Here is a 16,098-nt window from a genome sequence, read left to right as displayed (position 1 = left end):
TTTAAACAGCAATTTGCCATCAAAGCCAACTTTCACTGTTGCAAGTTCAGATAGCCATGAAAAGAAAATATGTCCAGGGTTTTACACAGTTCTAAAATAAAGAGTTTACTCAGAAGTGGTGTTTAGTTGGAAATATGTTGGCTACTGCCAAAGAGAAAGAGAAAATTTAAGAGGCAGTGACACAGAGAGTGTGGAAAAATAAATAAACCCATGGTAGACATCAATATAGTAGTTTAAAAGATAGATGGTATACCCTTTCTTGTTCACACAGTGGCAACGTTTTGTAATATTGACTTACATTTCCCATCCCAATAATATTTCTCTGCTCTTACATAGATGCTTTAATTCACTGGGAGGGGAGTTAGGGCAAGCAGGACTCCAGCCATGGGGCCAATATTCTATACTTCCATGAAATAAGTTGCTACATGAAAAAATAGATGAGCTGGAGAGAGAAGGTAGAGTCTTGGGTACTAAAAGAGAGTGGTGGAAATGACTAACAGAATGGATGTTCTTTTGTTTGTTGGGAGGTGTTTGATAACTGATTATAAACTCCTTACTTAGTAATTGGTCTGTTCCAATTTTATATTTCATCATGATTCAGTCTTGGTAGGTAATATGTTTCTAGGAATTGATTCATTTTTTCTAGGTTTTCCAATTTTTTGACATATAATTGCTCATATTAGTCGCTTACGATCCTTTGCATTTCTGTGATACTAGCTTTAACATCTCTTTCACATCTGAGTTTAATTGGAGTCTTCTCCCTCTTTCTCTGGGTAAGTATAGTTATAGGCTTGTCAATTCCATCTTTTCAGAGAACTAGCTTTTTGTTTCACTGATCTTATCTTTTTAGTCTCTATTTCATTTATTTCCATTCTAATATTTGTTATTTCCTTCTTTTTACTAGCTTTGGGCTTTGTTTTCTTTTTTTTTATTTTCCTAGTTCCTTGAAGTATAAAGTTAGGTGATTTATTTGAAACTTTTCTTATTTCTTGTATGTTATTTATAATAAAAACATTGAAGAGTTTTCTAGGAGCAGCTGGGTGGCTCAGTCGGTTAAGTGTCCAACTTCAGCTCAGGTCATGATCTCATGGTCTGTGAGTTTGAGCCCCATGTTGGGCTCTGTGCTGTCAGTTCAGAGCCTGGAGGCTGCTTCGGATTCTGTGTCTCCCTCTCTCTCTGCCCCTGCCCCACTCATGCTCTGTCTCTGTCTCTCAAAAAATGAATAAATGTTAAAAAAATGTAAAAATAAAGTGTTTTCTGTAGAGTGTAAACCATCATCGTAGACTGTAGCAGGAGTAAGGGCTGTATCAGGATTTACTCTGGGCCTATAGAGACACAATCAGTAGTTATCAATTAACTTTTCAATTACATGAAAAGTACTTATATTAGTTTCCTATTAGTACTGTAACAAATTACCACAAATTTGGTGGCTTAAAACAATCCAATTTATTATATCACAGGTCCAGAGGCCAAGAGTCCACAAAAGGTCTCATTGTGATAAAATCAAAGTGTTTGAGGGACACCTGGCTGACTCAGTCAGCAGAACATGAGACTCTTGATCTTAAGGTCATGAGTTTGAGACCCACACTGGGTGTACAGACTACTTGACAAAATAAAATAAAATAAAATAAAATAAAATAAAATAAAATAAAATAAAATAAAATAAAATAAAATAAAATAAAATAAAATAAAATAAAATAAAATAAAATAAAATAAAATAAAATCCTTAAAGAAAAAAGAAAGTGTTTGAAGGCTGAATTCTGTCTGGAAGCTCTTGGAAATTCATTTCCTTGTCTTTTTCAGCTTCTAGAGGTCCCCTGCATTCCATGGTCCATGGTCCTTTTTCATCTTCAAACCCAACAATGGTGGGTAGAATCTTCCTCATACTATATTACTTTGACATTGACACTCTTGTGTTCCTTTTTCCCTTAAAGGAATCTTGTTATTACATTAGGCCCACATAGATAATCTAGGAAAATATTCCTAAATCAGGATCCTTAACTTAATCACATTTTCAAAGTTCCTTTTGTCATGTAAGAGAACACATTCATAGGTTTTGGGTATTAACATGTAAACATCTTTATTGGGGGCAATTATTTTGCCTACCACAGTAATATTAAGAATAACCACATTCTTCAACACAGCTCCATTTTTTGGGAAAATGTACACTTTCTTTATCCCCCCATCTCTTTTTTAAATATATAATTCAGTGGAGTGTTCTAAGAAAATAAGTAATGCCAAATTTGTACTTTACCACCAAAATGACAAGAGGTCAGAGACAGAGGTTATTCTGTGTGAAAAGTACAGCTTTCTTCTTGGCTACAGCAACACCCTTGATGAAAAATGATGCCCTTCATTCATAGTTGATGGCATGCTGAAAATGTGAGGGGGCACAGCCATGGAAATTCATGTCACAAGCTTATGCTTCTCTTGATTAGCCCAGGAGTTAAATGTGACTGAAGCTATAGTAGAAATAAATCCTGGGGAACAGAATATCTAGATAACAACCTTCTTGAAAACCAAACGTTGGAGAAGACTTCTCTTAGTCAACCATCAACCTCAACTGCTGTTAATGAGATACTACTGTAACCTCAAACAGTGTGACTTAAGTGGCTTAATGCACATTTTATAGACCCATCCACATTCAAGTTGATAATAAATCTAATGATGACTATAATCTACAAAATTAAGACTCAGTCTTTGCTCTTGACTCACCCTCTGCCTACAACCCCTTGAGAAACACTTGTTCATCTTCCAAAACTTAGCAAGGTCACCTACCCCTTGAAGTCTTTGCTCACTATGTTCCCAACCTTCATTCTCAAATAGCAGTGACCTTTGCTTTCTTTAGGATTCTGCTGGAAGTATTTCTGTGATGACATTCATGACTTCCTTCTATACCTGCCTGGCTTCCCACACTTACCCATCAATACTCAGAGATGAGGACCTGTTCGATTCATTTTCATTAAATCTGAAAGGTAGCAATGATATAGTTACCAGAGAGGAGCGGAGTGGGAGTTGGGCTAAATAGGTGATGGGGGTTAAGGAGTGTGCTTCTTGTGATGAGCACCGGGTGGTGCATCAAAGTGTTGAATCACTATATTGTACACCTGAAACTAATATAACACTGTATGTGAACTAACTGGAATTAAAATAAAAACTAAAAAATAAAGGTAACAATGAAACCAGAGATAGGTTTACATTCTTATATGACTTTACTACATGTTAAAATATGGAAACACTTCAATGAACAGCTGCTTCCCCAAGCCTTCCCTTGGGACTCAATCCAGCAACTAAAACTCCAGCCATGAGTCCCTGGGACTCTGATCCAGAATGACAGCAGGGCCTTTTCTGATTGGCCATTATCCACGCTCTACAAATTCTAGATGCAATTCCCAAACTTCAGAATAGTGCCTGGCATATAATGTGTGCTCAGTAAATGTATGTTGACTGAATAAATCTTACCAATATACCTTTATCTCAGTAGACTTCGCTAAAAAAATTTTTTTAAAGGAAAGGTAAGTGTTTGCAAGGATGTGCAGAAAAGGGAAGCCTTGGTGGCTCAATTGGTTAAGTGTCCGACTTCACCTCAGGTCATGATCTCACAGTTTGTGGGTTCAAGCCCTGTGTTGGGGTCTGTGCTGACAGCTGAGAGCCTGGAGCCTGCTTCGGATTCTGTGTCTCATTCTCTCTCTTCCCCTCCCCAACTTGTGCTCTGTCTCTCTCTGTCTCTCAAAAATAAATAAAAATGTAAAAAAAAAAAAAAGAAAGAAAGAAAAAAAGAAAAGGGAACCCTTGTGTACTTGTGTAAGATTGTAAAATGGTACAAACTCTATGGAAAACAGTATGAAAGTTTTTCAAAAAATGAAGAGAAGAACTACCATAGGATCCAGCAATACCACTTCTGGGTATATATCCAAATGAAATGGAAACAGGTTATCAAAGAGATATACACATACCCATGTTTACCGCAGCATTACTCACAATAGTCAAGATATGGAAACAATGTAGGTGTCCACCAATGGATGAATGTATAAAAAAGATGTGGTATGTGTGTGTGCATGCACACGTATGTGTATATATACATACACACATATACACAAATGGAATACTATTCAGCCATGAGAAAAAAAAGGAATTCTGCCATTTGCAACCACATGGATGGACCTTAAAAACATTATTCTAAGTGAGATAACTTAGAGAAAGACAAATACTATATCTCCTATATGTGGAATCTTAAAAATTCAGACTCACAGAAATGAAGAACAAAATGGTAGTTACCAGGAGTTGGGGAGTAGGGGAAGAGTAGAGATTTTAAGGGTACATACTGACAACTAGCAGATAAATAAATTCTGGAGACCTAATACATAGCACAGTGATTAGAGACAAAAAATCTGTATTATAACCGTTAAACTTGCTAAGAGACTAGATCTTAATTCCTCCCAACACTCGAAGAAGTGATGATTACATAACTAGATCAAGGTATTGGCTAAGGTTGCAATATACTGTACACCTGAAACATACATAATTTTATATGTCAAATATATCTCAAGTATAAAAATAAAAGGAAATATACTTGGTCACTTCTTCAGAGAAGGTCATTCAAATCTTCATTTAAAATAATTTTACAGATGACACTTTCTACTATTTAGTACTGATACAACGTGTTTCAACTCAGGAGAAATGACACAATGATCAGATAATTTTATCTCACAAGTGAAGACAGTTTTATATTTTCAGCTGAACATCACCAACAAAAAAGTGAACTATGTCTCTTAGTGATGGCCTTTTGATGGACCTGAGTGCAAAACTAAATGAAATAAACACAGAGCTGTAAAAGAGAGTCATTGCAAAATAAATTCTAAAAAAAAAATCTCCAAATAAAAAATAGAAACTTTGGATAAAATAATTTATAGAAGACTTGAAATTTTTTCTTAGCACAAGACTCACAAGTGAAAACAAGGAAAAACAGAGGGGAATGTTTCTTTCATCTTGTAAGACAACATGTCCTTCAACGGAAATAAGATTCCAATAGAATTTCAAAGACATTTAACAAGTTTCAAAAGGCTCAAGCTATTCTCTACCCTCAGATTCTTTGTCTTTATAACTGTTACAGTAATAAAATTAGAGATTTTAAAAATGAGGTTGTTTCATTTTGAAAATGCAGGTTTCCAAAATGAAGTAATAGCCACTGAAAATAGCTGTTATCTTAAATGAGGCACTGCAAATAAATAGACTTGGTATTGGTCAGGACATAAAAACCTTAAAGAGAGCTTTGCTCTGTAAATTTGAAATTCACCTACTTTCATGAGTCCACATTCTCAAACCGTGGAGAATAGTTATATTGTACAGGTCAACATCAAACCACAGAAAAACTAACAGAAAATAGAACTGACAGTGTGTCAAATCTCTTAAAGGAGGACTTTCTAAGCTTTGAAGTACTGGGGGAAAAAGTACAAAGGAAAAGATGAATAATATTAGAAAAAAATAGTAAATATATATACATGTTGCCAGCTATAAAATAAACATGAAAAAGGCAAATAATCATTTTGCGACAAACACAAAAAGGAAATAAATGTTTAACATTAAAAAAAAGACTTGTACAAATTACTAATAAAATCTCTGACATAATACATAAATTGTCAAGGGACATTGTCTTATTTTGCTGGAGCTGACATAACAAATTACAGACTGAGTGGTTTAAGCAAGAGAACTTTATTTTCTCACAGTGAGGGAAGGTAGAAGGTGCTGGAGGTTTGGCTTCTTCTGAAGTCTCTCCTCTGCTTGCAGATGGCCACCTTCTCATCATGTCCTCATTAGGTTGTCTCTTGGTCATTGTGTTGTTGGTGCCCTAATCTCCTCTTAGGGACATCAGTCATACTGGATTAGATCTATTCACATGACCTCATTTTACCTTGGTATCTTGTTAAAGGCCCTGGCTTCAGGTATAGTCATATCCCGAGGTACTGGAGGTAAGGACGTCAACATAGGAATTTGGGGGGACACAATCCAGCTCACGACAGAGATACACAAATCAAAAAAGAATTCTAAAAATACACATTAAAATGTTACCTTTGCTAATAAGTAAGGCTAATTAAAATATCTTTACTTTTTTATTTATCAAGCTATTCGTGATGAAAAGCCATTTTAATGCTGGCAAGGATTCAGTTCTGTGTGTGAAATGAATTCTACTGGCTGCAGTGTAAACTGGCAAACATTTTGGAAGGTAAACTTGCAATACAGATCAGGATCATAAAAAAATATCAAACTCTCCATATAGATAAATATCGCTGAGAAAAATTATAGTAAAACATATCTAGAGATTAGGATTTTTTTTTCTGGGGAGAGATCATTACTGAAATAGTATGTATTCAGGTATTATTTATAATGCCAAAATTATTTGGAACAATTTAAGTGCCCACATTGGGAAACTCTTACATATTCTCTACACCTGATGAGCTATTATGCAACCACAGAAATGATATTTATAACGACTAAAAAAAACATAAAGTACGTAGAATTTTATTTCAAAAAAGTCAAGAAAGGTGCAAAGCTGTGTTAAAAGGTGCATAGAATAAGGGGGGGGGGGCAGAGAACAAACATACTCTCTACTTGAAGCTAATAGAGCTGAGGGTTTGTTCTTTCTGGTATTACATATTTTCAATTTCGAAAAAGCAATACATATTGGTTTTCACAATTTAAAATAATCATTTCAACTTCAGTAAGATTGGAATGGATTTGCAGAAGTTTAGTTTGAATTCAGTAAGCTTAGGTTCCCATGTCAGCTGCTCGCTTAGAAGCTCTGTTTCTATCCTACCTGAACCAACCATTGTGTTGAGTGCCACTTTCACTCAACACCGTGGCCCATCCCACCTTCCTTCCATCCCAGTCACTGCAGACATAATAAAAATGAAAGGAGATCACTCCATGGAAATGCTATGAGATTCCCATCATAAATATTTGACAATCAAGAGTTGATTAAGCTCACCTTCCAAGGGAGCCCTGAGGAGACCACTCCCTACTAAGTCTGTCAAACTAAGACTATCCATTGTACAGGCATGAAGGGCAGAGCCATGTTTTACAAGCTCTGTCGACATCTTCTTAACTGCAGGAGAACCTAAATGTCTGCTGTCTTTTTCTATGACTGCAAGGGAAACATACAGAAGGTATGGTGAGTTCTAGCATATGGGCACCATTCTTACTAAATGCAGACTGTAGAATATCTCATCATCAGAACCGGTGAAATGCTATGTTTTACTCTTTGGTAAAATACAGAGATTCAAAGTACGCACAATCCTGGAGTTCATGAAGAGCTGCAAATTGTAAATCTGGCACAATCAACTGCTTATCAAAAATATCAGAACTCAAATCATGTTCATTAACTCAATATTAACATTAACCAGCACTCTAATTTCCCAACTAGAACAGAAATAAGAAACGTAGTTGTAATGTTTTGGATCGTATCCTCCCCAAATCCACATCCACTTCAGACCTTAGAACATGACTTATTTGGAAATAGACATAATGAAGGTAAAGATAAAGACGGCATCACACTGGGGCGCCCGGGTGGCTCAGTAGGTTGGACGTCCAACTTCAGCTGAGGTCATGATCTCGCGGCTTGTGAGTTCGAGCCCCGCGTTGGGCTCTGTGCTGACAGCTCAGAGCCTGGAGCCTGGTTCAGATTCTGCGTCTCCCTTTCTCTCAGTCCCTCCCCCACTCATCCCTGTCTGTCTGTCTCTATCTGTCTGTCTCTCTCTCTCTCAAAAAAAAAAAAAAAATATATATATATATATATAAACATTAAAAAAATATATATATGGGATTGTACTGAATTAGGGTGGGCCCTAAATCCAATGAAAGTGTCTTTGTACGAGACGGGATAGGACAAACAGGCACACAGAAATAAGTCATGTGAAGATAGAAGTAAGTTAGAATTGCACTACTAAATCAAGGAATACCAGAAGCTACTAGAAGCCGGAGGAAGGGAGAAAAAATTCTCCCCTAGAGAATTCAGAGGAACCTTGAGCCTACTAATACTTTAATTTTGAACTTGTAGCCTGCAGAACTGAAATAGAATAAATTTCTGTTGTTTTACATCACCTAGTTTGTGGTAATTGTTATGGAAGCCCTAAGAAATGAATACAGTGGTTTTCAGAGAGAATAATGTCACATTTCACTAAAACCATCCCTTTAAATATTGGAAGCAGAATGGTGTGATAGAAAGAGCTGGAGACAAAGGTTACTGGTTCCATTCTGAAACTTTCCATTGGGCAAGCCAGTTATTCTCTCCAAGTTCCCATTTAACCATCTCCAGAAGATATACATGATTAGAATATCAATCGCACAGGATTGTTGGCAAGATTAAACGAGATGATGTAGGTAATAAGCATTGAAAAGCTGTAAAGTGAACAGAAATGCTGATTATTTTTATTGTTGTCAATGATTCAGAGTAGATACCAACTGTATACTAGATATATATTTATGATATATAAAAACTGAAAATATGAAAGAAATTTACACAAGTACACGTTTGGTTTGCCTCTCAATTCTTTCTCCATTACAGACTCTTTTTGCCAAAAGGGTAGGTTTATATCCTGAAGACTGACTTTGAATCCTGATATGAATCATTTATCACATAGACAGGTAAATTATTAGGGATATTTCAGAAGGGGAGTGACCCAGGGCTGAGTTATTTTTAGCATTGTTGTGCTGCCATTAATAATCATTTGCTGTACTTTTAGTCATCCTAACTGTGATAAGGGCAAAAAATAAGATGGTTAGACAGTTTTAGTGTTGCTGACTGCCAAAATAAAAATTAATGGACAAAGAATCTAGCTGTTAATGTCCATATCTTGAGTTTTTATGACATTCTTCATATCTGAGAAAAGCAGCAGATAGAAGGTACCAAAGACAAGAAAACCGAATGTAGTCATTTCAGTGACAACCACAGTTCAATAATGCTTTTAAAAAATTCAAGACTGTAATAACTACCAGAATAAATTACTCAATTCTTAAAGTAGTAGTTTAGGTGTACCATTCAAAAGATTGAATTTATAACTCTTGATTGTAAATCTTTTTATGCAATGAAAATATTATCAATATTTGATAATGAGTTCAAACCCTGTTTCACAAAATCAATGTCATCCAAACAAGTTTTCAAAATTAAAAGGAAGATATGGCCACGGCTCTTGGCATTACTTGTTTTCTTCTTGAGCAGAGCAGAAAGCAAGACTCATTCCTCTGTGCACATTCTCAATGGGTAATCGATGGTGAACCTAACTGATGATGGGGAATCAATGGTGTCCCTATCAAAACAATCAGACAGTAAATGGTTTCCCCAAAGACCCCCTCATCAAAGAGCTTTTTATTAAGATTGGGTCATCAGCTCTGTGATCATGGCTGACTTTCGGTGGAATCACCATCTTGATGGCTGTCATTGTTCCCCAGTTCTCTTTGATGTTCAAACAGAGAATCCATGCGGCAAGTGCCATTACCTCTGGACTTTGACCGTATTACCCTTTCCCACTCAATAGCACCCACTAAACATGCAAGTGGCAATTATGATGGAAAAGAACTTGAGTACTCCCAGAATTTCTCTCTATCCCCACCAATTATTTCAAGTCTTCACCCACTCTTAGGTAAGTCATTGCCGTATTCACCTAATGAGAGCCTTCCTTCATTGTCTGACCTCTGTTTGCCTCTGTAACCAAATCTCCCACACTGCCCTCTATGCTGCAGTCACAATGAGGTCCCAAGGCCCCCACACCCTCCAGGGCTTCTGAGTATAATAGCAGGGTTTGCCTGCATGGAGCACATATAGTTAAGATTCTTCCTGAACACCCCTCCATCTTGAATTTCCTGTTCTTTTCTATGTACCCTTAGATTATGCCTCTCAACACTTTATATTTCCTACTTCATGTTTTATGCAAATAAACTTTTATTTCTGTTCTTCCAAAAAACAAAAGGGGGGGGATGTTAGTGGGGTCTAAGTTTCCTAAGACTGGGACACTTTATTCCACCCTGACACCCCTATGTAAGCATAAAACCAACACAAATTAAGTATCTGAAACAGCTTTAAATAAGCCAGTGGAATTAAAACCTGACTTAATTTCCTATTCCCCAATTTACACAAGTTATCTAAATTCTCCATGCTTCATTGTTTATTGGTTATAAAATTGTTTAAAACAGAAGGATTAAATGATATAGAGTATATGAATATGTTTCATAAACTCTTACGTATCTTGTAAATGAAATGGTGATCATTTTGATTTAAAGAAATTCTAGTGACTCACCAAAGTACCCCAGTTTATTGATACTTTATGGGAGTAGACACAGAAATCACCTTACAGGGTGTGTTCCATAGAATTTTACTTTAAGAATATTCCAGGGCTGCATGATCCAATCTAACCAAGGAAATGAGGAGGGTAAGAAGCCGAAATAAAGAGGTATGACGCTAATATCCTATGAATGATTTCAGAGCCCAAAGGTTTCCAACACCACACTGAGTACCAGAACTTCTGGTTCCCTCAGATGCCACTTCTTACCCCTGGATCTCAGGCTGTACTGGGAAGCAGGATGCCATGCTTCAGCCTGATGATGATTTTACGATCAATTAAGGAAGGCATTTGAATCCCTTGAGAAAAGCGGCTACTTATAAATACATTTCCAAAATACATGTTACCATTTACTCAGCATTCACTAGGACCAAGTCTTAAGTCAGCTAAAATGTTTCATATACTTCATTCCTGTCTAATCTTGTGTACCTGTGAGGTGTAAGATTGAGTCAGAAACATGTGGTTGCCCTGAGGACAGTAATCTAACTGTCCTCTTCAAGCTATGTTTTCCAAATGCTCATTACTGATTTGTAGTTGAAATTGTGGGCTGTTTTGCAGAAGAACAGAAAAGGCAGACAGCTGATGTTAGCCTCTCAAATTTACAATCCCATTTGTTCAGTAGACTCAGTTAGGTGGGTCCCCACCTAACTCCTAGTTACAGAAGACTTCACTTTTCTGTTAACTTAAGACTACCCCTTTGTAGGGGGCACAGGGTCCTATCCTGTGGCAAAGCGAATCACAGAGAGCACTCTCCTGGATGGCAGTTCTGGGGAACACACTGGATTCATTTCCCTGACATTCTGCTGTCTGGTTGACTACCCCAAGCCTTGCAGAACAGAACCTGATCTGAGCCTCTACAGGGCAGGACAGACAGAGGGGATGTGAGAGCAGACACCATGAGGAAGCCCTCAGCCAAACCCTGGGTACAAGACACCATACAGAACAAACACCTTGTTTCTCAAAAAATTCAGTGGCCTGAATAAAAAGGAAAAATAAGCATGTGTGACACTCAGAGACTGGGAAAACAGCAGCCAAGTGCAATAAAAGGACTGGGTCTAGCTTCTGTTGAAAACTAACACACTATTAAAAGAATTCTTGAGGGGCGCCTGGGTGGCTCAGTCAGTTGGGCGACCGACTTCGGCTCAGGTCATGATCTCGCAGTCCGTGAGTTCGAGCCCCGCATCGGGCTCTGTGCTGACAGCTCAGAGCCTGGAGCCTGTTTCAGATTCTGTGTCTCCCTCTCTCTCTGACCCTCCCCCGTTCATGCTCTGTCTCTCTCTGTCTCAAAAATAAACGTAAAAAAAAAAAAAATTAAAAAAAAAAATTAAAGAATTCTTGAGATGACTTGAGGAAATGTAAATAGGAAAATAAAGATTGAGTAATAATTTTTTAAAAAAGTATTATTAATTGTGCTAAGTGTGACAGTGGCATGAGCTTTAAGTATAAACCTGTTCTTATCAGCTAGAGATACAGTAAGAATTTGCAGGAGGTAAGCATTAAGTCTGGCATTTATTTCAAAATGCAATAGTCCCCCTGATAAATTAACAGATGAACCAAGTTTGGCAAATTGTTGATAACTGTCACAGCTAGGTAAAGATACATGAGGTTTGTCATACGGTTCACTTCTGTTTGTGTTTCCAACTTTCAAAATCAAAAGCTTTAAGAAAAGTAAATGAATTGATTCTTTTTATTTCATAAAGGGTCACTTGCACCTGCCAGGTAATGTGTCCAAGTTTTGTAAATGTGCTTGGACTGTCCACATCAACTTAGATTCATATGAAATCATAACTGATTTCAGTTATGGGGTGAACATGGGAATAGAAAACACAAGTAGAGTCAGGAGAATAAGGAGCCAGAGGGAGGGAGAATATTAACAGAACATCAGATGGAGCATTGATAATTATGCACATAGTCACAATATGAAAGATGTTAGTGAACTCCAAGTAAGAGAAAGTCAAGGAAAACATGACAAAACTACTAAGAGAAAATAACACTCTGGTGGCATAATCCCCTTCTTCCTTCAAGATCCGTCTCAAAAGTTACAGATCTGTGCGGCTTTTTCTAAACTCCCCAAGGCTGTAAGCTGCTTCCTGTCTGAGATTTCACAAAGCTTTATTCATACTCAGAAAAGGATGTTTTTCTCCACTTTACAAAGGAAGAGATATTGACTAGCACTAGCTTTGGGATGTGGTACAAGATATGTTTAAGGAATATTAGCATGTGTGTGAGTGTTCCTCATGATTTTCTGCAAACAAGATCATGTCTTCTGCAAACATTTATTTCTGTTCTTCCAAAAAAAAAAAAAAAGGAAAGGAAATGTTAGTGGAAGGAATAAATGGATGGATGGATGAGTAATGGAAAAGGAGGCCGAAAGGAAGGGAGGGAACAAAGAAAGAAATGCTATTCCCTCCTAAGGAGAAAAATCAGTGGTGTCAGAGTGTGGAGACCCATGTTTAAGAGAAAACTTCATTTAAATAATCCCAAACCAATCACAATCAGATGCATGACTTTCCTTAGGAGCCGCTATCAGGAAGTTGTTTGCTTTGCTTGGTTTTACCTAGACTAAATCCACGCATTCACTTTGCGTAAACAATTCATCAAATATGCCAAGCAAGAAACAGCTGAGACTTTTTTTTTCCTCTCTCTCTCTCTCTGAGAAAAGAAACTTTACATTAAGCTATCACATGCACAGTTATTTTTATTTGACTCTCAGTTGAAATGCCCCTGCTGTACAGCATATTGAATACTTTATTGACCATAAAATGGGCTGCGGCAATTAGAGGTTTTTATTTTTTTCAAAGCATTTTGCCTTTCTGGAGGCATTTGGAGCTCATTCCTGTTGATCAGTTTTTCTAGGATGTTTACAATTTAGCAAAACTGAACTAGAGATTTAGTTAAATGTCTGGCATCTTTGAGGGAGGGTTTCCAAGATCTGCAATTAAACAGAGAAGGGTAAAGTATGGTGAGGTTCCTGATATTTAATAATCTACAAAGGTCTTTCGCACTAGCTAAGACACTAAAATCCTACAAAATGTACATTATACAAATCAGAAACAAATCCACTTAAGAGACTGCTTTAGAAATCATTGAGCTCTGTCGAACTGTGGCTGGGTACACAGGACGCTAGTTATCCTCAAGTTATTGTGGATGTGAGCACTTCCACTTGGCATCACCAGAGAAAACAGCACAGACCTCATGGCAGAAACCAGGTTTAAACAGCATGAACTTTCAGATCTCATCCCTTAAACACAGAGTTCAGAACAAGGAACTGAGGACACACACACACACACACACACACACACACACACACACACACATACACTGTATTTTGCAACTCAAAGGGCTAAACCCATGCATCACCAATAAAAAGGAAGAAGAACCTTTCTGGTCTCCGGGAATATGGCTAGCCTGTTCTCAGCAAGTCAACAACAAATCAGGATAGAACATCTGTGCGAGGACAGAGCTGGAACCAATGCCTTTTGTATCTCCTCTGTACATTTCCCTTCCTGTGTCCCCCAACGAGGTTAGCGAGGGGACCAGAGCTTGTCTTCAGGTCTCTGGATTGACCCAGGCTGTTTTCTATAGATGACACAGCTTCTTTTAAGGAGACTGCATTTTGGATCATTATGTCTTTTCTACAACCAGAGACAAGCTCACGCCCAGAGCCTTTGGAAGTTTTTCGGGATGACATTTGCACTTTGGGTCTGTACCTCTGCTGACATTCTAACGAAATGGAACAGGTGTGGCAGGGACAGCCCAGCAGTCAGGCTTCCGAATCCACAGTCTATTCCTTACATCTTCTGATGCCCTCATTCTGCCATGGTTATTGGGAAAATGGGAAGAGACTCAACACACTACTGCTCAGTCACACTGAAAACCTACCCAGATGTGCGCACTGGCGATATTGCAAGGAACAAAACTATTCCAGTGACTTACAATGAGCATCGGTGGATATACAGTTTCAATTATGCAAGGTTCATAAGTTATAGATACCTGATATGCAACACAGTTACCTATAGTTAACGATACTGTACTGCACACTCGAAAATTTGTTGAAGGTGGATCTCATGTTAAACGTACTTATCACAATTAAAATACAAACCGTACATACAGACACATACTCAGACACATGTGAAAATACGTACCTATACACAAACACACAATTAAATGAGCATGCATTATAATGGGCTTGCATTTTCCCCACAGCAGTAATCCTGCAAAGTACTCTATACGTAATTTTGTTTTTCCTGATTCTCTCAAAAATATGTCTTTCAAGGTTCCATGCAACTGATACCTAATAAGGGAAGCTTCCCCTACTCACCTTATGAAAAATAGCCCTCCCTGCCTCCTCGTTCTTCTACTCCTCCACTATCTCTATTATTCTTACCCTGCTTTCTTTTTCTACAAAGCCCTGGCCACTATGTGATATAAGTTTACTTACTTATTAGCATACCGTCTGTCTTCCCTTGCGAGAACACAAACTCTCAGGGCAGGAAACTTAGTCAACTTGCTTCTGAGTATCTGGCACACATTATAAGGCCCAATAAAATATTTGTCTAATGAGTGCATGAATAACCATGAGCATTGGTATGACCTTTTTTCCAGTTTTACAGACGGGGAAGCCAACACTTACTGAGGATACGACATTTGCCCAACAGCATTCTGTTGATAAATCCTGAAGCCAGGGCTCGGACCTGGTCTTGCAGAGTAGAAAACCTTGTCCTCCTGACCATTGCTCCAAATCACCATGTTTCACATAACCATTTCCTTTGCACGCCTAATAACCGAAGTGTCCTGAAGCCTCAGCTCCCCAGGATGAGATGAAGGCACTAAAGAAAGACCACTAAACGATACACGGCGAGGGCAACAACAACAGTGCAAATGTCATCCCGAAATGCTTCTGAAGAAAACGTGAGACACTATCATCTCTACAGAGTTAACATAAAAGAAGTGCGGGGCGCCTGGGTGGCTCAGGCGGTTGAGCGTCCGACTTCGGCTCAGGTCACGATCTCGCGGTCCGTGAGTTCGAGCCCCGCGTCAGGCTCTGGGCTGACAGCTCAGAGCCTGGAGCCTGCTTCGAATTCTGTGTCTCCCTCTCTCTCTGCCCCTCCCCCGTTCATGCTCTGTCTCTCTCTGTCTCAAAAATAAATAAACGTTAAAAAAAAGAAGTGCTATTGAAGAAAAGGGGAAAAACCAAAAGTTTGTAAGAGTCAAGCATGGATATTAACCTGCTCACTTTCTCACCCTCAGCTTTCCTCTATACAGTGAGAATAATGTCTACCTCCCCCCACCCCAGGGCTGTCGGCAGAAGGAGGCGAAATAATGAATGAAAAGTTTCCAGCACAAGTGTAAGCAGAATGAGGGCCTCATTTACTCACGTTATTTAAATAAGTCATCAGTAGACAGGAGGAAATGAAATTCAGTTTTAGTTTTTCATCTATTAATGACTCGCATCAAAACAGCAAAGAGAAACAGTGTTGAGCATCTCAAAGGAATAGACAGCCCTTCTCCAGAGCCCCTAAAACTGGAGGACAAGGGGCATGTGACCATCACAAGCACTGGTCTCTAAGTCCTGCAGGAGATGACCCAAACTGCAGTTTATCTGCTGAAATCAATTAATCAGGCAGGTGTAGTAGCAACCAAATATTTATTTGGATATAACTAATGAACTCCTCAAACATTCTTAGGGAAATCACCTAATCACCTACTGCTCAAATATCTGGTTGAAACATGTGGAGTTAATGAAGGATCTTTAATAAAAGTATGG

This window comes from Panthera pardus, unplaced genomic scaffold, assembly GCF_024362965.1.
Source record: "Panthera pardus isolate Hobbes unplaced genomic scaffold, ASM2436296v1 HiC_scaffold_13, whole genome shotgun sequence".
Taxonomy (NCBI): domain Eukaryota; kingdom Metazoa; phylum Chordata; class Mammalia; order Carnivora; family Felidae; genus Panthera; species Panthera pardus.
Note: the sequence above shows the minus strand (reverse complement) of the source record.